General features: G+C 47.8%; 1 protein-coding gene across 8 annotated transcripts in view; it reads left to right on the forward strand.

Moving 5' to 3' along the window:
- The window catches only part of SYCP2 (synaptonemal complex protein 2), a 752,024-nt gene that overhangs the window by 62,271 nt on the left and 673,026 nt on the right, over nt 1-16,727 (forward strand). The window lies entirely within an intron of this gene.

Genomic DNA, 16,727 nt, shown 5'->3' on the forward strand with positions numbered 1-16,727 from the left:
TACATTTATTCGATGCTCGGTGAGTACTATGCCCTGTTTTTTCGGTCGGTTCCTGTCACCTCCCTGGCCTGCCAACTGACTGCGGCCTTCCCTCTCCCTATGTTTTCAGTTAGCCACACATAGCCTGTGAGTGTCCCTCTGTGACACTCTGCCTGGTTATTAGCGCTAGTGGGACAGGGACTTCCACGGTTTTTGTTGCCACCAGGGACCCTGTCGATTTCAGGTCCTTCGATTTCCTCGGTACACCTCGCGCAGTCGATGCCCCCATCGCTACCGTCGGTACCCCCTTTAGACCGTCCTGGATTCTTTGATGCCATCGGTGCTCCTCCCCCCGCGGTACACTGATGCCATCGATCCCTGCATTGTTTCTATCAGTGCCATCCATGTTTTTCATCCATGGCACTGATTTTTCCTTGGGTTTCATCAGTGCCATCATTGCCCAGATGGATGCCATCGACGCACACCTTTGTCTTGTCAGTGCCATCCATGCCCGGGTCGATGCCACCGATGGCATCGATGCAAATGTCGATTCCATCGATGCCAAAGTGGATTCCATCGATGGCATCGATGCCAACATAGATTCCATCGGTGCCCATGTCAGTGGCATCGATGCCATCGACACTATTGGTGTCCGAGTTGATCCAATCGATGCCTCCGACGCCTGTGGCCATGCCGCCGATGCCGTCAGTGCCCGCCTCCATACATTGATGCCCTCGACGCCCACGTCGTTTCCATCGGTGTCTTCGACTTTCCTATTGATGCGGTCATCGACTCCGATGCCAATATCATTTTTCTGATGCCAACGATGTTTTTTTGATTATTCGATGCCACATCGTTTCCATAGATACCTACGCCGATGCCGTCACTGTCATCAGTGCTCTGCCCAGGTCATCAATGTTTTTTCATATATATTGTTGAAGATACCCTCGAGGCCACTTCGGCCGCCATCGGCACCGTCAATACCGACATAGCACCTCCACGTAATGCCCTCACCTAAACACAGTGCTCCATGCTTTGGGTTCTTATTAAAGCCCCGTATTAGCTTACGACACTACATAGTGCCAGGAGCAGTGCAGGCATGCTGACAGTCCGTCATCAGTTGCTATCCAAGACAGCAAGGGCATCCATCTCGGCGCTGGGGAAAGACCGGGCCGAGCACTGTGGCACGCATCATCACCGACACGGTGACCGTCTGCCACAGACGCCATCCAGCACATCAGTGCTATCCTTCTCGGTGTTGGAGAATGCCCGGGCCGAGCAACATCACTACTGCCATCATCACTGTTCCGCACAGTGCTGGCAGTCCTTGGTGCTCCAGAAACACCGGAACAAGTTCCGAAGAATTCTGCACTGGCGTCACGAAACATCGAGCCACTGCGACGAGGGCCAGGTTCACGAGCTGTTAATTGTCTCCCCTGTTCCCGAGGCGTGCCCCACCGACATCGGTGCGGGATTGTGGCCCTCCACAAAATTACTGTGGTAGTGCCAGCCACGCTCAGCCTGTCTCCTCTATACCTGCACCACCATACCAGGCATCAGAGTTGAGACGGGCGTCTACGTCCGACAGGCTACCCCTCGATGACTCCTGAAATCCACGGAGCCAACAATCTTCACCGGCTTGTCCTTCGGCGATCTACGTCGGATGCTAAATACCCGCTTCTGCGGCATTCCCATTGAGATGTGTTCTCTAATTCGGGCCACATGGTTCGAAAAGTTCTAGGTCATGTACCTTTCGAGAACCGTAATAGTGTCACATTTCGCAGTGCCAGCTATGTCAGCCACAATACCAAGAGAACCTCTCTATCATTTCTTTGGGATTGCATCAGGACATCCTCCCGTTTCTAGCAACGGTGCTCTGTACTGATTAATACTCTGGCTTCTGGTTCCTAATTCAGAACCAAAGTTCCAAATGCATTCGCTGATCTGCTAAACACAAGATCCAGCAAATACTACCTCAAGTGCAAGTCCACCTTGAAGCCTGACGACAGGTCTCGATGTCTCCTTGTACAGCACACAGAAATGCAGGTAAGACTTTACCGCTCACGCTCCCGTGGGAAGTTACATGATATCCAGATTACATCAGCCCCTCCAGTTGGACACTTCCTGGTCTCCCAACTGGCCGGATATCAGAGCGGCCACCCCACTTTGTACCAAGGTTCCCGGTACACTCCCCCAGACGCTACAAAGCGCAGGTGGGGGAGGGGGGTTGGGGAGCTTTAATTACACTATTCTTTCTTTCAACAGAAAGTAGTTACTCTCTGCCCATCCTGGACCTCAGATGTTGCGCTCCGGTGGCTGGGAGCACTAGGGGTGAGATGTGTGCCCCTTGTGGTAAGACGAACCTCATCTAGGGTTGGAGGTGACCAGGCCCCTGCCGACCTGCATGCCTGAATGAGGCCAACCACGCAAGGTTGGTCTCTGAGTGGTCCTCCGACTACTCCCAGCCCTTTCAGACCTGCTGCAGGGAGCAGCACAGGCGGCAGGTTGGACAAGAGACGAGGGCGGACAAGAGCTGAAGCTTGAAGGTTCAGAAGAAGGCTTCAGGACTCAGGAGAAGAACACAAGGCATCAACAACAGGAACGAAAGACTTCCGGAAGGGCGAGCGGGTGGAAGCTCTCCCATGGAAGGCATCTGGAACTAGAGTAGATGGAAGCTCAGTGCATCAGGAACATCCGAGTCAAGGATAACTCTTACGGACCTTGGGAAATCCAGACTAGACGAAAAGGACTTGGAAGACTTAGACGAAGACAAATGGGCATTGTTCCTCAGGGCGCCCTACACAGCCCACTACTCAGGGCGGACCCAATGGGCTGGTCACGGACTACCCTGTCCTCTAAGTGCCCTACACAGCCTAAGAAGGATGGTCACGGACCACGCGGGAGCGGGGCAGGCTCAGGAAAGGAATCCAACTGGCAGAGGCTCCAATGACCGGAAACAGGAACCAACGGAACGGATTTACCCTCGGGGTGGCCATCTGGAGCACTTGGGGAGCTGGAACATTGCAGGGACAGACATCAGGAAGATCAGGTATGTAAGGACCTCTAGCCATTGAGGACGTCAGGCCTTCTGGAACATCAGGAGGCCGTCAGGAACATCAGGAGGGCAGAGACCAGGATCAGGAACAGCAGAGACGAAATGAAGAGAGATCCCTTGGAATACTGCAACACCAAGCAAGAGCAGGAACATGGAGTCCAAGGGGAAGAAGAAGCTCATCAGACGACTGGCTCATTGCAAAGGCAAAGCTGACTGGAAGTTGAAGTCCTTTTATAGGACTGAAGACAGGCAACTCCCTGGGAGGAATTTGGCTGGGCCACACCTAGCTGGCCCTATAACTGAGGAGAAGTGCTGCGGGCTGGCCCCTAGGGAGAAGGACGTGGCCCAAACCAGGAAGTCCATGCAGACATCAAAGGCCTCCCAGGCCCTGGAGCAAATCCTGGATAGATTGTAGGCGAGACCCTGGCTTCGGAGCGGCCTCTAGGAAAGAGGTAAGAGGCCTCCTGTAGCAGCTACAGGAGGATTCATAACATCAGAAATACCAACTTTCTTCAGAAGGTACAGGTAAAATTGTATCTCTCGTCACCATGCTTCCATATTGCAGTAAGTACATTACCTCTAATCTTTATATGTGCTTCATGGTGAGTCAACAATATTACAATCCCAAGCTCTGCCGGTTGCACCAGCTTCGGCAACTGGGGTATTTCATTGAATCACTATCGGTGACTAAGAACATAAGAACATGCCATACTGGGTCAGACCAAGGGTCCATCAAGCCCAGCATCCTGTTTCCAACAGTGGCCAATCCAGGCCATAAGAACCTGGCAAGTACCCAAAAACTAAGTCTATTCCATGTTACCGTTGCTAGTAATAGCAGTGGCTATTTTCTAAGTCAACTTGATTAATAGCAGGTAATGGACTTCTCCTCCAAGAACTTATCCAATCCTTTTTTAAACACACCTATACTAACTGCACTAACCACATCCTCTGCAAACAAATTCCAGAGTTTAATTGTGCATTGAGTGAAAAAGAACTTTCTCCGATTAGTTTTAAATGTTCCCCATGCTAACTTCATGGAGTGCCCCCTAGTCTTTCTATTATCCGAAAGAGTAAATAACCGATTCACATCTACCCATTCTAGACCTCTCATGATTTTAAACACCTCTATCATATCCCCCCTCAGCCGTCTCTTCTCCAAGCTGAAAAGTCCTAACCTCTTTAGTCTTTCCTCATAGGGGAGCCTTTCCATTCCCCTTATCATTTTGGTAGCCCTTCTCTGTACCTTCTCCATTGCAATTATATCTTTTTTGAGATGCGGCGACCAGAATTGTACACAGTATTCAAGGTGCGGTCTCACCATGGAGCGATACAGAGGCATTATGACATTTTCCGTTTTATTCACCATTCCCTTTCTAATAATTCCCCACATTCTGTTTGCTTTTTTGACTGCCACAGCACACTGAACCGACGATTTCAATGTGTTATCCACTATGACGCCTAGATCTCTTTCTTGGGTTGTAGCACCTAATATGGAACCTAACATTGTGTAACTATAGCATGGGTTATTTTTCCCTATATGCATCACCTTGCACTTATCCACATTAAATTTCATCTGCCATTTTGATGCCCAATTTTCCAGTCTCACAAGGTCTTCCAGCAATTTATCACAATTTATCACAATCTGCTTGTGATTTAACTACTCTGAACAATTTTGTATCATCTGCCCACTCCCTTCCACTGAGAAAATTGTCCGTTTAAACCTACTCTATGTTTCCTGTCTTTTAGCCAGTTTGCAATCCACGAAGGACGTCACCACCAATCCCATGACTTTTTACTTTTCCTAGAAGCCTCTCATGAGGAACTTTGTCAAACGCCTTCTAAAAATCCAAGTATACTACTTCTACCAGTTCACCTTTATCCACATGTTTATTAACTCCTTCAAAAAAGTGAAGCAGATTTGTGAGGCAAGACTTGCCTTGGGTAAAGCCATGCTGACTTTGTTCCATTAAACCATGTCTTTCTATATGTTCTGTGATTTTGATGTTTAGAACACGTTCCACTATTTTTCCTGGCACTGAAGTCAGGCTAATCGGTCTGTAGTTTCCCGGATCGCCCCTGGGGCCCTTTTTAAATATTGGGGTTACATTAGCTATCCTCCAGTCTTCAGGTACAATGGACGATTTTAATGCTAAGTTACAAATTTTTACTAATAGGTCTGAAATTTCATTTTTTAGTTCCTTCAGAACTTTGGGGTGTATACCATCCGGTCCAGGTGATTTACTACTCTTCAGTTTGTCAATCAGGTCTACCACATCTTCTAGTTCACCATGATTTGATTCCGTCCATCTGAATCATTGCCCATGAAAACCTTCTCCAGTACGGGTACCTCCCCAACATCCTCTTCAGTAAACACCGAAGCAAAGAAATCATTTAATCTCTTTGCGATGGCCTTATCTTCTCTAAGTGCCCCTTTAACCCCTCGATCATCTCACGGTCCAACTGACTCCCTCACAGGCTTTCTGCTTCGGATATATTTTAAAAAGTTTTTACTGTGAGTTTTTGCCTCTACGGCCAATTTCTTTTCAAATTCTCTCTTAGCCTGTCTTATCAATGTCTTACATTTAACTTTCCAACGTTTATGCATTATCCTATTTTCTTCTGTTGGATCCTTCTTCCAATTTTTGAATGAAGATCTTTTGGCTAAAATAGCTTCTTTCACCTCCCCTTTTAACCATGCCGGTAATCATTTTGCCTTAGACTGCTGTTTCTCTACGGAGTGCAGCATCATTCACGCTTTCCTTGCATAGACAACTGCATAACCACAGTCAGTCCACACAAGGAGTTCTAACTTCTTCATGACTCACTATAAATTTATTATCTGGGATTACTGTCACTGCCATAAATCCATTATACAACACTTCTGGACACCACTGTCACAATGACCTTCCTGTCCAGCAACCGCACAGACATTCTAATAAATTTCTACATGTCCCTGCGCGCATATTCCATAACCTCAGGCTCTCAATTTTTCATTGTCGGGCTAAGGGGTGTTTTCACTATGCAATTTCCTCATAGATCCAAAACTGCTATGGGTTAGATTCAGTGAAATTCCATTATCAGTGGGTCTAAGCTGTTCAACCGCTTTCGTCTCTCATCTATATTGCAGATCTAGAACCAAAATCCTAGTGTGATCTTGCCCATGCTCGCATTTACTCAGGGTTGTAAGTTTGACCTAAAATCTTCTCAACCCAATATGCATTTATTCCGCTCCAGGCACAGTTTCACATAAACTTCCTGGAGCTTGTAGCTATGAGTTATACCCTTATGCCTTCCAATACTGCCTCTGCAACAAATCTTTGTGCATACAGACAGACAGCATAGGGACAATGTGCTTTCCAACACACAAGCATGCACAACATCTTAGCTGCTCTGCAAGGAAGCTGCGCAGCTCTTCCCTTGGCCCTTGCTCACTCTACGCATCCTCAGGCCACTTATCTAAGAGACTTACTGAAAGCACTAACAGACATTCTCCATATAGGTTCCATCCTCTCGAATGGTCTCGGACTACATGTGGGGCAAGAAAAATCTTCTGGCGCTAAGGTCAACCGAACTTGCCCTCTGTGTCCGCTTTGAACCATACGGTTCGATTTGGACACAGATTCTACTCCCTACACATGTTTCCAATGCGTTCCCGTAGACGCCTTTCTTCCATCAAGGGCCTCTTAAATGTGTCTCTTCCGCTGACTCTCATAGCCGGCACTCTTCTAATGCTGAACAGGGACGGGGTTCACTGTTCCTCAGACCCACGTCCTGGCCGAGACCAGTAAGCTTCCCATACTTCTCAATCTATCACACCAGTAACCAATTCGCCTTCTCACCAGTCAGTCACAAATCGTAGACTCACTGATGTTCTCAAGTACTGGTAGCATCACAAAACCTTCCACACATAAATCCTACCATTCAAAATGGCATGATTTACCACATGACACATACAAAAGGATATTACCCTTTTTCTTTTTTCTATACCACTCTTTTCTCTTGCTCTCTCGGATTCTGCTCCCCAGACATCCTCCACATAGGTACACCTCTGTTCCAGTTGGTGTATCGTTTGAGAGTGGGGATACCCGATTAACGGTAAACCCCTTCTGAGTCAGCTTACCATGGATTATCCACTGATCAAGCCGCCTCTATTTTCACTAGTCACAGAATGGAACCTATATTTCATGCTTATAAGTCTCATATGTTCTCTGTTCGAGCCTTTCCGTTCCTCTCATTTCACAGTATGGCATGGGAAATTCTTTCCCTCATAAATGTCATTTCGGCCAACAGGGTCAGTGAGTGACACACCTTGTTACATACTCATCCGACCCTGCGTTCCTCCGTGACCAACGTATTCAACTTCATTTATTATTTATTTATTTATTTAAAGGCTTTTATATACCGGAGTTCATGCACTAGTGCATACCACTTCGGTTTACACAGAACAAGGAACAGAAAATTACATTAAACAGATTGAACAATTAAACAAATATACAATTACATCCAACGATTGGGTATAAATAACATGGCTAACTTAGTAGGAACTTAGAGTTTGAGGTAAAGGAGAGAAATAGTACCAAGTGGTAACAGAACAATGTTTAGCTAAATAATAAATATAAATAGTAAATACAAATTCTTATAATAAATACAGATGCTTACAGATTACAGTCTTCATGAAAAGTTTACGTCTACAGAATAGGGTTAAGTAAATAAGAACTGGCGGTTATTTCTTTAGGAGTGAAGACTTCATATCCTTCTTAAGGTAGACGTTGCATCTCACCTTACTCAGAATATACTCTGCCCATTTTTCCCAACACCTCTCTCTCACCAAAGCGAGAGGGTTTTTCCACTCCTTGGACAGTAATAGTGTACTTGCATTCTATCTAGATCACACTACACTCCATAGGAATTCCACCTAACTCTTTCCTTCTGTGGCAAGAGTCAAGCTGCGAGTTCCACTGGGCAAACAGACCTATTCCTCCTAATTGACTGTCTATATCTCTTTTCTACCAACAAGCAGGCATTTCACTACAACATTGTGTGTAACCACACTCTGTTGCGTCCGTCCCAGCCTCAATAGCTTCCCCTTGGCCGCTGTTGCTTGTACATATTTATCAGGCTGCAACCTGGAGCTCTCTCCATACCTTCGCAGCCCATTATTGCTTAGATGCAACTAGCTGGCATGCTCCATGTTTGGCCAGTCCATCTACTCTTATTCTTTTCGGTTTAACTACCCAACATCCTTCCAGCAACTGTTACGGGTTTCAGGATGCCCTCCGTTCCAAATTCCACCCCCGTCATTGCGCCTTTTGCGCGTCTTGGGTGCATTTGGTGCACTCTCGGGCATCCTCAGCTCGGTTCTCACCCATATGTGAGAACTACCATCCTGCTTGTCCTGTGAGAAAGCAAGTGTGGCTTACCTGTAACAGGTGTTCTCACAGGACAGCAGGATGTTAGTCCTCACGAAACCCACCTGCCACCCTGCGGAGTTGGGTCTGTATACGTTTTTACTTTTATTTTAGTTTCGCTTGCGCTTTTAGCTATAAGGCGAGACTGAAGGAGACACCTGTGGTTCACAGGGATAATTGCAGGCTGAGCATGCTCAGTGCACTCAGTTTGCTAGTGTCAGTCAAAGCTTTGTAGAATCTTTGACAGAAAAGTTTTCCGTACAGGGCTCCATCCTGTGATGTCACCCATATGTGAGGACTAACATCCTGCTGTCCTGTGAGAACACCTGTTACAGGTAAGCAACACTTGCTTTTTTCTAGCACCCAGATGGATTCAGAACCAGTGGGATATTCACCTCCACCAGCAGATGAAGATGGAGCAAAGCTGATGTCAAAGTATATATATACTCCTGCAGTGACATCAGCCTGCCAATATACTTCTCCTCCAGCAGATGGTGGATGTGCACCTCCCTACTGAGAATTGCTTCAGATTTTAGAAGGAGAAATAAAAGGAAAATGAATCACCTCGCTCTCCTGCACCGAAAACAAATGGTCTCTCCCCCAGTTGAGAATTCCTGAGGTGATTTCTGTGGTTCCTCAGATGAGTGCCTTGGTCCAGTAGCTGTTTTTTTTAGCCGGCATGGACTTAACTGTTTGTACAGCTGAAAGGCAGTGGGTGCAGGAAGCTGATCGTGGTAGTGATGACGTATGCCCTCTCCTCCCGCAGCCAGAGACCATCTCTGTACTCAGCCGGGAAGGGTTGAGCTCAGGTAAATTAAAAAAAAAAAATACAGAGAGAGAAGGAGGGTTTTGTGTAGGGCATCCTCCTTCCCCGGGCTCTGTGCGCTGTTCTGACGTTCATCCCTCCCCGAGGGAGGTTCAGGGACATAGGCAGTGTGGCAGGTTGAGCAGCCTCTATCAGTTAGGCCCCGCTTTGAGGTTTTTCACTTCGCGCCACGAGGTAGGCTGCAGAAGTGTTTTCGCGCGCTTTTGCCTGCGCGTTTGGCTGCCCTTTACAGGACAGTTGGTTCAGTCTGTGTGTCTGGCAGTGCATCCAGGTTTTGGATGCTTAATCGGGCGTTGGTTTTGGCGTCCAAGTTATAGCGGCATCCGGTTTAGATGCATGCTGACCTGTGTCACAAATTGGGCGCATTAGTTGTGTGCCTAAGTTTGGGACGCCTAGTCTTGGGACGCCTAAATTTTGGATGCATAAATAAAAAAAAAATTGATGATGCCTATAGCTAAGAAACCTAAGCACCTCTCCCTGTCATATTCAGGCATCTCAGCGTGTCGTGCTCTCTAACTTGTACCAGTGCTGTTTGGAGGCTCAGGGAGAATTATCTTCCTCTGATTTTACTAAGCTTGGTTCTTCCCAGCCTGATGAGGGTCTGGGTAAAGATGTGTCAGGAGGGACCCCTGATATTTGGATTCCCTTAACTGGTTCGTCAGTGGGGGAAGATAGCTCAGTGGGCACAGCACAGGAGCCTCCTGGTTTTGGCATGGATCCTTCTACCTTTTCTTGAGTAGAATTTTTTCAAGGATTGCAATCTTTTCTTCAGGTACAGTCCTTAGCCCAGTCCAATCCTGCCAGGGCAGAGCTATAGTCTGGTACTGCTGTTAAGAGCCAAAGTATACCTAGATAGCAGTATGCCTTCCCGATAAGGATCTGATGACATGGATGACGAGGCCAATCCTGACTCCCTGGAGGATGGGGAAATTCCTCTGGGACTAGAACTGTGTAGGACAGTGTTGCGGTTCTTTCATAGAGATGAGCTGCTGGCTCTGATTTCCCAGACTTTGAAAATGCTGAGAGTACCTGGGGCAGATTCCAACTCTGAGCCAGAGAAAAATCCCATTTCCTGTTCATACCACAGATCAGTCCAGACAAGTGGGTTTTGCATCCCTATCAGCAGACGGAGGCAGAGAACTAAAAGCTTTGAGGCACTGCTACATAACCAAGAGTGCCACCTGCAGTCCCTCAGTATTTCTCTGCCTCTAGCAGATGGTAGAAGTGCAAATCTGCAGTTAAGAAGAAAGAAACAAGGGATAGAAGAAGAGAAGTTAGAAGATGCTCCCTGAGGTGTTAGGTTCCTTCGTGGACCATCCCTCAGGTTGAGCTGGGTGAGCGGGGGGTTGGTAATCCCTGATCAGCTTTAGCCTACAGCAGATCCAGGGGTCTGACAGCCAGGGGTCCTGGTTCCCTCTTATCCCCTGAAGGCTGCTTCCCAGAGGTGCTGCCAGCAGCAGGAAAGTATTCCTTTTTTTTGCTTGAATTTCTTCCTTTGCTGTGGCTGCTGTTTCTTTAAAAAAAAAAGTGTAACATTTTTTTTCAGCAGCAACAGCTCGGGCTGTTCCTGGTTTGATCATCAGGGCAGGGCTGGGGAAGGAAGCAGGGTATTTATTTGTTTATTTTATTTATTTACTTTTCTATACCGACATTCGATTTGACATATCACATCGGTTTACATATAACATGATGTCTAAGGCCAGCCTTATAATGACATGATACAATCGGGCCGATACAGTAAAGTCCGCAGGAGAGCGGACGAACGCCCGCTCTCCCGGCGTGCGCACCGGCCCCTTGCCGGTGCGCGCAATTCACTATACAAATTAGGCGGCGCGGTAGAAACGGGGAAAAGGAGGCGCTAGGGACACTATCGCGTCCCTAGCGCCTCCTTTTTGACAGGAGCGGTGGCTGTCAGCAGGTTTGACAGCCGACACTCAATTTTGCTGGCGTCGGTTCTAGAGCCCACTGACAGCCACGGACTCGGAAACCGGACGCCGGCAAAATTGAGCGTCCGGTTTTTGGCCCGACAGCCGCGGGCCGAATTCCAGTTTTAATTTTTTTACTTTTTTTACTCTTCGGGACCTCCGATATTAAGTTGGAGGGTGCACAGAAAAGCAGTTTTTACTGCTTTTCTGTGCACTTTCCCGGCGCCGGAAGAAATTAGCGCCAACCTTTGGGTCGGCGCTAATTTCTGAAAGTAAAATATGCGGCTTGGCTGTACATTTTACTTTCTGTATCCCGCGCGCATACCTAATAGGGCCATCAACATGCATTTGATCAGAATCTGTTATGATCCTGATTCTGATCCCCATAACAGAATTCTGTTATGGGGATCAGAATCTGTACGTCTCTATGCAGACGACGTACAGATTCTGATCCCCATAACAGAATCACTCTCTAAAACGCTCTCATACTGGGAAAGCTGCTTTCAAGCTATTAACTGCCTACTCTCCGGTCTTAACCTAGTCCTCAATGCATCTAAGACAGAACTACTTCTCATTTCCCCCGACCACTCAGCCCTAACCCATCCAACATCATCCAACACACAGATCTCACAAGTAAGGGACCTAGGAATCATCCTCGATAACCACCTGAATCTAAAGAAATCCATCAACAACACCGCCAAGGATTGTTTCTATAGACTCCAAGTTATGAAAAGGCTCAAACCTCTCCTCCATTTCCAGGACTTTAGGACCGTCCTCCAAACCACGCTCTTTTCCAAAACAGATTACTGCAACGCTCTCCTTCTCGGACTCCCTTTCTCCTCCATCAAACCATTACAGATGCTCCAGAATTCGGCAGCCAGAATCCTAACCAACACCAACAGAGGTTCACACATCACTCCCATACTACGGAACCTTCACTGGCTGCCAATAAAATATAGAATAATGCACAAGGCCCTCACCACAATTCATAAAACCATATACAATCAGCAACAACTAGACCTCCAGATTCCTCTCAAATTATATTCATCCTCAAGACCTATAAGAGAAGCGTACAAAGGTACCCTGCAAGTTCCCCCAACAAAAGCCACGCGACTATCATACACCAAAGAACGAGCATTCTCTACAGCAGGTCCAACTATCTGGAACAATATGCCCACTGACCTCAGACTAGAACCTTGCCTTCGAACTTTCCGCAAAAAACTTAAGACCTGGCTCTTCCTCCAGGCCTTCCCCTAACTTTCTAAGCCATTAATTGTCAACCGGACAGGACTCTGCTTTACCGGCTAACGCCCCGCTATGTTTAGACATTATAATTAAGCCGCCGTTTCTTTTGGTTCATTGCCTTTTCTAGTTCTCTTCAGTTACACTGTCCTATACCTCTGACTAGCCTAGCCTCCAAGTTAACTACCCTTGTTATATGTAACTTCCGCTTCTAGTGAATTGTTCTTGTTTAAGTTATACCCTCTGTTACATGTAAACCGATCTGATATGAAATTTTTCATGAAGGTCGGTATAGAAAAGTGTTAAATAAATAAATAAAATAAATAAATTTGCATGTTGAGGGCGCTATTAGGTGCTGCGGGTTGGACGCGCGTTTTCCTCCCCTTACTGAATAAGGGGTAAGGGAAAACGCGCGTCCAATAGCAGGCTAACAGTGCGCTCCGTCGGAGTGCACTGTACTGTATTGGCCTGAATGTAACAGATTAACTGCATAACTAGCTAAGTACATATAACTGTTTTACAAAATAGTATTACAAATATAATTTGCTTAACAGAATAACTTTTTAACAGAGATAAGTTCTGACTTAAATTAACTATGTACAGTGGCAGAGAGGGAACTGGCGGGGCTAGGGGGGTGAGTGAGCGGGGTGGTAGGGATTGTTATTTGGTGGGAAAGGATGGCAATGGCGGAATTATTTATCTGGTGGGAATGCTTTCTGGAAGAACCAGGTTTTGAGGTTCTTTCGGAAGGTGGGTGTAGAGGAGTCAGTTCTGAGAGAGGATGGAAGGTTGTTCCAGAGGTGAGGGCCTGCTATGGATGCAGCGCATTCTCTTGTGGAGACTCGATGTACTTCCTTGATGGGGAGAGTGGGGAGTAAGCCTGTATTGGTTGAGCGGAGATTTCTGGTGGGGTTGCAAGGGGTCAGAGGTCCTTGTAACCAGCTGGCTTTGTCATTATGGATTGCTTTGTGTATGAGCATGAGGGTTTTGTATTGAGATCTGAACGGGACGGGCAGCCAGTGGAGTTGTTTGAGTGTGGGTGTAATGTGATCTGTTTTTTTTTTATTTGTTAGTGAGCGTGCGGCTGCATTTTGAAGAAGCTGGAGGGGTTTGAGGATGGATGCGGGAAGGCCTGTTAGGAGGGCGTTGCAATAGTCTATCTTGGCGAAAAGGAGGGATTGCAGTACCGTCCGGTAGTCTGGGGGGTGGAGTAGAGGTTGGAGTTTCTTAAGGATTTGGAGTTTGTAGAATCCTTCTTTTATCAGTGTCTTGATATGATATTTGAAGTTCAATTCCTGGTCCAGGGGGACTCCAACTAACTGTGGAGAGCATGTTGTATTTGGACAGAGTTGTGGGGTCAGAGATGGGTGTTGACGTTTTTCTGTCTGCTGACAGCGGACAGAGGTATCTCCTCTGTCCGCTGCTTTGGGCTGCTTGGGGAGCTGAAGGTTGCGTTGGGCCATGTTCCCCTCTTCTCCTGCGAGCTGCGATCACATGGCTTCTGTTCCTTTGTAGCAGGTCCGACTGCATGGAGACAAGATGGCTCTGACAGTGATTTCCCAGTGCAGGAAAGCTTCAGGCTGCTCAGGTTGCTGGAGGCTGCTTTGGGCCATGTTCCATTCCTCCCGTGTGCCACAATCACGCGGCTTCTGTTCCTCTGCAGCAGGCCCAGCCGCGTGGAGACAAGATCGCACCAACAGCAGTTTCCCAGAACTGAAAAGCTTGTCGGGCCAGCGGCCTGGCTTGGGGACAGCTGAATGCAGTGGCGCCATGCCATGATACATTTCTGGAGGGGAGGGTCCCTCCAGGGGGGAACGAGGCTGGTAGGGAGAGCCACAGGTTCCCAAGGCCCTGTCAGGATCAGTTCTGGGAGCCTAAACAGCGTGTCAGACAGGAGAAGGGCTACAGCTCAGAAGGTGACGGACTCCCGGGAGCTCAGGGATTCCCCTCCCCCATTGTCTCTGGTGATTCTGTCGGGGGGGGGGGTGGGGGATGCAAGCTCTGGGCCGGACGGGAGAGGATGAGGCGGGGTTTTCCTCAGAATTTGTCTTGCTTATACATAAAGCCTTTTTAACCAGGAAAAGCACTGGTTAGTTATAAAAGGGCATTTCTGTCAGCTGTCTCATCCTGCTGCAAAGAGGCCGAGGGACTCCTTGGCCAGGGAATCAGGGGACCTCGTTTGCCAGCTGGGCCTGGACCATCTTAAGGAGCCTAGCGACTCGGATGATTCGGACCTGGATGACTTGGAAAATGGACTTGGGGGTTGGTCCAAGGGTGGAGCAGGATGACCCAGCAGATCTCACAGTGATGTCAGTCAGGACGGGGATAAGGACATGGCTGATCCGGAAGAGGTCTTGATAACGAAGAGAGATGACCCGCTGGTGGTTCGTCTGTTCCATAAGGAGGAGTTGAGGTCCCTTATTTCCCAATATCAGAAAGAACTGGGTATTAAGGTGATCCAGGAGGAGTTGGGCAATGAAGGGGTGGTTCCGATGTTGGTTGGACTCCGGGGCCCACTGAAAGCCTTTCCTCTCCCTAAAAGGATCAAGAACCAGGAATGGGCCCACTGAAAGCTTTTCTTCTCCATAAAACGATCAAGAAGCTGGTGAATCAGGAATGGGACTTCCCGGAGGCGAGCCTCAAGGTGGCTAGAGCTGTAGCAAAGTTGTATCCCCTCATGGAGGATATCCTGCTGCTACTGGTATTGCTGAAGGAGCATGCTTCGGTCTTGGTCACTAAAAAGATGACCATTCTGGTTGTGGATTTGGCCATGAGCTTGTGAGCAGCGATCTGTGGAAATCTGATGCAGAGGGCCTGTTTACGCTGGGTCCGGAAGTCTCAGGAGAAGTCTTCAGCAGACGCTGGCATTGCCGGGATTGCATATGAGGCTGATGTGCTTTATGACTTGAGCTGGACTTCAGCCAGAAATATGGTCATGGCGTCTTGGTGTGACATCTGTTGTGGTTGCGGAATTGGTCAGATAATATTTGGTCCAAGTCTCAACTCTGTAATCTTACTTTTAAACAGGCCGATTCAGTAAAAGTTGCGGGAGAGCCGGCGAGCACACACTCTCCCGACGCACGCACAGGCCACTCTCCTGTGCACGCGATTAAGGAGGGAACCACATGCAAATGAGGGCCTGTGGTAAAAGGAGGTGTTAGGGACACTAGCGAGTCCCTAGCGCCTCCTTTTTGACAGACGCGGCGGCTGTCAGTGGGTTTGACAGACGACGCTCAATTTTACCGGCGTCGGTTCTTGAACCCGTTGACAGCTACGGGTTCGGAAAACGGACGCCGGCAAAATTGAGCGTCCGTCTTCTGACCTGTGGGCCATGGGCAGATTTTTAATTTTTTAAATTTAAATTTTTACCTTTTTTTATCTTTGGGGCCTTCGACTTAATATCTCTATGATATTAAGTTGGAGGGTGTACAGAAAAGCAGTTTTTACTGTTTTTCTGTACACTTTCCCAGTGCCGGCCGAAATTAGCGCCAGCCTTTGGGCAGGCGTTAATTTCTGAAAGTAAAATGTGCGGCTTGGCTGCACATTTTACTTTCTGTATCACACGGGAATAACTAATAGGACCTTCAACATGCCTTTGCATGTTGCGGGTGCTATTAGTTTCGGGGGGGTTGGCCGCGTGTTTTCGACACGCTATTACCCCTTACTGTATAAGGGGTAAAAATAGCGCGTTGAAAACGCACGGCCAAACGCGGGCTAACAGTGCGCTCTGGCAGAGCCGGAGCGCACTGTACTGTATCGGCCTGATAGGAAGGAAAATTGTTTTTCGGGGAGGACCTGAAACAATTGATGAAGATTTTGCCAGAGTTTAAAGGGATTAAGCTGCCAGAGGATAAGTTGACAGTTTGGAAGTTTTTTCTGCCTCGCTCTTGGTTTTGGGAGGTGTGGCAGTTTTCGTCCCAATAACGGTTCTGCACTGTATTCAGGGAAGAATCAGGGGTCCAGTAGGCAGCAGTCCTTTTGAGGCACCTGTAGACTTCTTTGAGAGGGCTCTGACTAGGGGGCTGGTGGCGGTAAGCTTCACAATGAAGCCTGGCTGGGCCACTCTCGAGAGATGGCGGTGGAAGGCCGTTTTATGAAGAGTGGACCAGGATTACCTCAGACCAATGGGTCCTAGAGGTAATAAGGGACAGCTATGCTTTAGAATTTTTTTGTCCCATCACAGAAGCTTTCGTGGTGTCTCATTGCAGTGTCTGAGGCAAGCAAGTTGTGATTCAGGACATGTTGTGTCACCTTCAGTTGCTGCCATGATTGTATCGGTGGCAGCCAGGAAG

The sequence above is a fragment of the Rhinatrema bivittatum genome, chromosome 8 (genome assembly GCF_901001135.1).
Source record: "Rhinatrema bivittatum chromosome 8, aRhiBiv1.1, whole genome shotgun sequence".
In the NCBI taxonomy this organism is placed as follows: Eukaryota; Metazoa; Chordata; class Amphibia; order Gymnophiona; family Rhinatrematidae; genus Rhinatrema; species Rhinatrema bivittatum.